Source organism: Arachis stenosperma, chromosome 5, assembly GCF_014773155.1.
Source record: "Arachis stenosperma cultivar V10309 chromosome 5, arast.V10309.gnm1.PFL2, whole genome shotgun sequence".
NCBI classification, from domain to species: domain Eukaryota; kingdom Viridiplantae; phylum Streptophyta; class Magnoliopsida; order Fabales; family Fabaceae; genus Arachis; species Arachis stenosperma.
Genome location: NC_080381.1, coordinates 11308117 through 11313947, shown reverse-complemented (window position 1 = coordinate 11313947; position 5831 = coordinate 11308117). Strand labels below are relative to the sequence as shown.

Genomic DNA, 5831 nt, shown 5'->3' with positions numbered 1-5831 from the left:
GGGATATCCTTGAGCTTTAAACACAAGGGAGTCTTCATTCACTTGAATGATCAGTTCTCCTCTGTCAACATCAATCACAGCCTTTGCTGTGGCTAGGAAGGGTCTGCCAAGGATGATGGATTCATCCATGCACTTCCCAGTCTCTAGGATTATGAAATCAGTAGGGATGTAATGGTCTTCAATCTTTACCAGAACATCCTCTACAAGTCCATAAGCTTGTTTTCTTGAATTGTCTGCCATCTCTAGTGAGATTCTTGCAGCTTGTACCTCAAAGATCCCTAGCTTCTCCATTACAGAGAGAGGCATGAGGTTTATGCTTGACCCTAGGTCACACAAGGCCTTCTCAAAGGTCATGGTGCCTATGGTACAAGGTATTGAGAACTTCCCAGGATCCTGTCTCTTTTGAGGTAATCTCTGCCTAGTCAAGTCATCCAGTTCTTTGGTGAGCAAAGGAGGTTCATCCTTCCAAGTCTCATTACCAAATAACTTGTCATTTAGCTTCATGATTGCTCCAAGGTACTTAGCAACTTGCTCTTCAGTGACATCTTCGTCCTCTTCAGAGGAAGAATACTTATCAGAGCTCATGAATGGCAGAGGTAAACCCAATGGAATCTCTATGGTCTCAGTGTGAGCCTCAGATTCCCATGGTTCCTCATTAAGAAACTCATTGGAGGTCAGTGGACGTCCATTGAGGTCTTCCTCAGTGGCGCTCACTGCCTCTTTCTCCTCTCCAAATTTGGCCATGTTGATGGCCTTACACTCTCCTTTTGGATTCTCTTCTGTATTGCTTGGAAGAGTACTAGGAGGGAGTTCAGTAACTTTCTTACTCAGCTGACCCACTTGTGCCTCCAAGTTTCTAATGGAGGACCTTGTTTCAGTCATGAAATTTTAAGTGGTTCTGATTAGATCAGAGACCATGGTTGCTAAGTCAGAGTGGCTCTGCTTAGAATTCTCTGTCTGTTGCTGAGAAGATGATGGAAAAGGCTTGCCATTGCTAAACCTGTTTCTTCCACCATTATTGTTGTTGAAACCTTGTTGAGGTCTCTGTTGATCTTTCCATGAGAGATTTGAATGATTTCTCCATGAAGGATTATAGGTGTTTCCATAGGGTTCTCCCATGTAATTCACCTCTTCCATTGAAGGGTTCTCAGGATCATAAGCTTCTTCTTCAGATGAAACGTCCTTAGTACTTCCTGGTGCAGTTTGCATTCCAGACAGACTTTGAGAAATCATACTGACTTGCTGAGTCAATATTTTGTTCTGAGCCAATATGGCATTTAGAGTATCAATCTCAAGAACTCCTTTCTTCTGATTCGTCCCATTGTTCACAGGATTCCTTTCAGAAGTGTACATGAATTGGTTATTTGTAACCATTTCAATGAGTTCTTGGGCTTCTGCAGGCGTCTTCTTCAGATGAAGAGATCTTCCAGCAGAGCTGTCTAATGACATCTTGGACAGTTCAGACAGACCATCATAGAAGATACCTATGATGCTCCATTCAAAAAGCATGTCAGAAGGACATTTTCTGATCAATTGTTTGTATCTTTTCCAAGCTTCATAGAGGGATTCACCTTCCTTCTGTCTGAAGGTTTGGACTTCCACTCTAAGCTTACTCAATTTTTGAGGTGGAAAGAACTTTGCCAAGAAGGCATTGACTAGCTTTTCCCAAGAGTTCAGGCTTTCTTTAGGTTGTGAGTCCAACCATATCCTAGCTCTGTCTCTTACAGCAAAAGGGAATAGCATAAGTCTGTAGACCTCAGGGTCAACCCCATTGGTCTTGACAGTGTCACAGATTTGCAAGAATTCAGCTAAAAATTGATGAGGATCTTCCAATGGAAGTCCATGGAACTTACAATTCTGTTGCATTAGAGAAACTAATTGAGGCTTAAGCTCAAAGTTGTTTGCTCCAATGGCAGGGATAGAGATGCTTCTCCCATAGAAGTTGGGAGTAGGTGCAGTAAAGTCACCCAGCACCTTCCTTGCATTGTTTGCATTGTTGTTGTTTTCGGCTGCCATGTCTTCTTCTTGTTTGAAGATTTCTGTTAGGTCCTCTACAGAGAGTAGTGCTTTAGCTTCTCTTAGCTTTCGCTTCAAGGTCCTTTCAGGTTCAGGGTCAGCCTCAACAAGAATGCTTTTGTCTTTGCTCCTGCTCATATGAAAGAGAAGAGAACAAGAAAGTATGGAATCCTCTATGTCACAGGATATAGATTCCTTGAGGTGTCAGAGGAAAAGAAAAATAGAAGGAGGAGGTAGAAGAATTCGAACTTATCAAGAGAGATAGAGTTCGAATTGTGCATTGAGGAGGAGTGTTAGTCCATAAATAGAAGGATGTGAGAAGAGGGGAAGAAATTTTCGAAAATTAAAGTGAATTAATCAAAAGAAATTTTGAAAAATGGTAATTGAATTTCGAAAACTAAGTTTGGGAAAGAAATAAATTGATTTTTGAAAAAGATTTTGAAATTAGAAATCAAAAAGATATGATTGAAGACTATTTTGAAAAAGATGTGATTAAAAAGATATGATTTAAAAGTTATGGTTTTAAAGAGATATGATTGAAAAGATATGATTGAAAAACAATTTAAAAAGATTTGATTTTTAAAATTAATGACTTGGCTAACAAGAAATTTAAAAGATATGATTCAGAAATTAAACCTTTCTCAACAGAAAAGGCAACATACTTGAAATGTTGAATCAAATCATTAATTGTTAGCAAGTATTTTTGAAAAATGGAAAGAAATTGATTTTGAAAATATATGATTGAAAAGATATGATTTGAAAAAGATTTGCTTTTGAAAAATTTTGAAAACAAAAAAAATTGAATTAAAAACAGAATCTTCCATCTTGTGCCATCCTGGCGTTCAACGCCCAGAATGGTATCCATTCTGGCGTTTAACGTCCAAAATGCTACCCTTTTGGGCATTAAACGCCCAGCCAAGTACCCTGGCTGGCGTTTAAATGCCAGTTTTCCTTCCTCACTAGGCGTTTTGAACGCCCAGCTTTTTCTGTGTAATTCCTCTGCTGAATATTCTGAATCTTCAATTCTCTGTATTATTGACTTGAAAAGACACAAATTAAAAATTTTTTGAATTTTTTTTAATAATGAGGAATAATCAAAATGAAAATAAGATCAAATAGGCAATGCATGCTGATGAGTTCGGAAAACTCCAAATTAATATTTGTGATGAGCAAACATTATTAAAATATTTAATTGCAAAATTATTAATTCAATCTTCATTAATCATATGCTAATTAATAATTTTGTGATTCAGATTTTTAATTGGGCCGAAAATAAAAGAAAAATCATTGCAAGCCCAAGTGTTCTATAAGTACATTCAGCATTAATGCAAAAATGTTTTATTTGTTGTGGCTGAATTATTATTCTTGTTAATGGGCCAAAATGAAATCTATTGCTACCAAGCCCAACATTAATGAATGTTTCCATGCTTTATTCGAATCCATGAAGCAAAGAAAAAGCCTCAATGCTTCCAACAAATTCCATTTCACTCTTTGGAAGGATTTGAAATTTAATTTACTAGCATGGGGAATATGAGAGAGAACTTGACTTTGATTTGATGGGAACCATTATGATTAATGCTACACGCTAAACCACTAGGGAAGTAAAAGCAACCCTTCAATATGTTACATTTCATTTAATTGCTTTTACTTTAACTTCACATTCTCTCTCATCTCTTTCTTCTTCTTTCTTCGTTCATTAACCAGGAAGCCATGGAAGCTACTTGGAGCTACCGAAAGGAAGGGAAAGCAAGCCTAAAGACCATCGAGTTGATGGCATGAAAAAGAAAAAGAAAAGTATGCTGTGGCTGAGATTATCACCAAATGTGGTAAGATTTGGTGAGGTAATCTCGGATCCTTCATACTCAAAAAGAAAGATGAAGATTCGGCCAGCCAGGGAGATTCTTGAAGCATGACTTGTCTTTGATTTTGCTCAACCACCACAGGAAGTAGCTAGAGTGGCGAAGTGATGGTTGAGGCAGAGATTGAAGCAGATGAAGTCATCATCATCATGAAGCATCAAGGGCTAGAAATTCATCTTGGAGAGCAAGCCAAGGATGGAGAGCTCGAATTGATGAAGAGTGATGATCAAGAAAGGACTAGAGGTAATTGCATGTTGGGTTTTGCATGGTTATCTCTTCTCTCTCTATGTGGCCAAACCGGTTCTGTTTCTTGAAGGAGGAAGAAGTTGGTTTGGGTGTTGGCTTCAAGTGTGGAGGCTTCCATCTTCTTTAAAAAAAGAGAACAGCCACTGTTTGGAGCAAGGAGAAAATTTGAGAGTGCAAGGCACAGAGTTCTCAGAGCTACCTGAGCTAACAGATTTCTCTTCTCCTTCAATGTTTTCTGTTTAGTATTTTTTTGTTTAATTTTGTCATGTCTTGAGTCTCATGGAAAAAAGGCAAACAGTGAGGTTTGTATGAAAAAGCCATAGAGCGGAAAAAGGTAGAGAGTGCAAAATTAAAAGAAAAAGCCATAGATGTCTTAGAGTTCCTTTGTACATCTGTGTTGTGTTTCATGATTCTGTGGGAATCCCCTTGTAAGTTGGGTTAGCACTTTACAAATTGTAATCTGGATGATTATAGTGAAATTCCATCATTGTTGTGATGGAGACTGGATGTAGGCTGCACTGCACTTAGCAGCTGAACCAGGATATATCTGGGTGTAATCTTCTCTCTCTCTTCCTACTTCAATTCTGTTTTTACTGTTCAGATGAAAAATCAAAAATGTCTCGTGTCAAGTGACGAGACAAAATGAAAATGTCTCGTGGATAGGGATGAGCTAAAAACAGAAAAGTTTCCTCTAAGTCCAGCAAGTGTTAACAAGCAAAAAAAAAGGGGGCTAAGATTCAATCCCCCCTTTCTCTTAGCCACTGAAACCATCAATTGGTATCAGAGCTTGGTTTCAAAGAGATCAAGCTTTGCAGCTTGGAGTAAAGATCCTCATGGCGGAAAACAGTGGTGCAAATATGGTGTCCTATAATCTGACCGAAGGACAATCAAGCAACAGACCTCCTCTTTTCAATGGGAAAAATTATACCTATTGGAAGGAGAGGATGAAGATATTTGTACAAGCAGTAGATTATAGACTTTGGAAGATTATCCTGGAAGGACCTCCATTTCCAACTACCACAAATGCTGAAGGAGTGGTCACCCTCAAACCAGAAGCAAGATGGACCAAGGAAGATAGGAAGAAGGTAGAGTTAAATGCCAAGGCAGTAAACCTGCTCAACTGTGCTATCAGCTTTGAGGAGTACCGACAGGTATCACGATGCACAATGGCAAAGGAAATCTGGGACAAGCTACAAATCACTCATGAAGGAACCACCATTGTAAAGAAGACTCGGACAGACATGTTGAACAGAGAATATGAAATGTTTACAATGAAGGAAGGAGAGTCCATTGATGAACTGTTCGAACGGTTCAACACTATCATTGTTGGCTTAGATGTTCTAGGAATTTCACATTCAGAATCTGTGCTAGTGAGAAGAGTGTTGAGATGTCTTACAAAAGAGTGGGAAACAAAAGCTTTAATTATTTCTGAGAGTAGTAGCTTAGATTCCATGACACTTGATGATTTGAGAGGAAATCTTCTTGCTTTTGAAAACTCCTATTTGAAAAAAGATTCAAAAAAGAAAGGAATTGCTTTTTCTTCTGTGACTAACCCTCTGAATGATGAATCCAGTGATAACTCTTCTGAAAATGAGTTTGTGTTGTTTGCAAAAAAATTCAGGAAAATGATGAAACTCAAAGACAAAGGCAGCAGCTCAAGAAGGATGAAGAAAGATCTTAGCAAAGTAATCTGTTACAATTGCAAGGAAA

General features: G+C 38.3%; 1 non-coding gene across 1 annotated transcript; it reads left to right on the top strand.

Moving 5' to 3' along the window:
• Positions 1–1503: 1503 nt before the first annotated feature.
• Positions 1504–1611, top strand: LOC130984307 (small nucleolar RNA R71). Its single transcript, XR_009088250.1, has one exon. It is a non-coding gene; the product is annotated as a small nucleolar RNA R71 (small nucleolar RNA).
• Positions 1612–5831: the final 4220 nt, after the last annotated feature.